This window comes from Cebus imitator, unplaced genomic scaffold (genome assembly GCF_001604975.1).
Source record: "Cebus imitator isolate Cc_AM_T3 unplaced genomic scaffold, Cebus_imitator-1.0 Scaffold462, whole genome shotgun sequence".
NCBI lineage: Eukaryota > Metazoa > Chordata > Mammalia > Primates > Cebidae > Cebus > Cebus imitator.
Window position 1 is genome coordinate 1,653,791 of NW_016107777.1, and position 1,117 is coordinate 1,654,907.

The 1,117-nt window shown below is 38.4% G+C and overlaps 1 long non-coding RNA gene across 1 annotated transcript in view; it reads left to right on the forward strand.

Annotated features, from left to right (window-relative positions):
* Positions 1 to 563, forward strand: part of LOC108291675 — a 19,159-nt gene extending 18,596 nt beyond the window's left edge. Inside the window, exon 4 of the long non-coding RNA XR_001820009.2 lies at positions 328 to 563. This is a non-coding gene — a long non-coding RNA (uncharacterized LOC108291675). The remainder of the gene's footprint in view (positions 1 to 327) is intronic.
* Positions 564 to 1,117: the final 554 nt, after the last annotated feature.

Below are 1,117 nucleotides of genomic sequence, written 5' to 3' on the forward strand. Positions count from 1 at the left end.
TCCTGAATAGAGCACTCAAATAGGTCTTGACTCTTTATCCAATATGCCAGTCTGTGTCTTTTAATTGTCACTTAATTCACTTACATTTAAGATTAGTACTGTTATGTGTGAATCTGATCCTGTTTTCATGATGCTATCTGGTTATTGTGCACACTACTTGATGAAGTTTCTTCATTAGTGCTTCCTTTAGGACCCATTGAAAAGCAGGTCTGGTGGTGATGAAATCCCTCAGCATTTGCTTGTCTGGAAAAGATTTTATTTCTCCTTCGCTTATAAAGCTTAGTTTGGCTGGATATGAAATTCTGGGTTGAAAATTCTTTTCTTAAGAATGTGGAATATTGGCCTCCACTCTCTTCTGGCTTGTAGGGTTTCTACTGAGAATTCTGCTGTTAGTTAGATGGGCTTCCCTTTATTGGTGACCTGACCTTTCCCTTTGGCTGCCCTTACCATTTTTTCCTTAACTTCAACCTTGTAGAATCTGATGATAATTTGTCTTGGGGTTGATCTTGTGGATCATCTTTGTGATGTTCTCTGTATTTCCTGAATCTGCGTGTTAGCCTGTCTTGCTAGATCATGGAAGTTCTCCTGGATAACATCCTGAAGTGTGTTTCTCAGCTTGTTTTCATTTTCCTCATCACCTTTGGGTACTCCAATCAATCGTAGGTTCAGTATTTTTACATAGTACCATATTTCTTGAAGGTCTTCTTCATTCTTCTTGTCTTCATGTCTTATTTCAGCAAGGTGGTCTTCAAACTCTTGCATTTTTTCTTTCACTTGGTCGATTTGGCTATAGATAGTTGTGTATGCTTTATGGAGTTCTCATGTTGTGTTTTTCAGCTGCATCAGGTCATTTATGTTTCTCTCTAAACTGGTTATTCTAGTTAGCAGTTCCTCTAACCTTTTATCAAGGTTCTTAGCTTCTTTGGATTGCATTAGAACATGCTCCTTTAGCTCAGAGAAATTTTTTTTTTTATTATGCATCTTCTGAAGCCTACTTCTGTCAATTCATATATCTCATCCTCCGTCCAGTTCTGCACCCTTGCTGGAGAAGCATTGCTGTCATTTGAGGGAGAAGAGGCAGCCTGGCCTCTTGGGTTTTCAGCATTTTTTTTTGTTA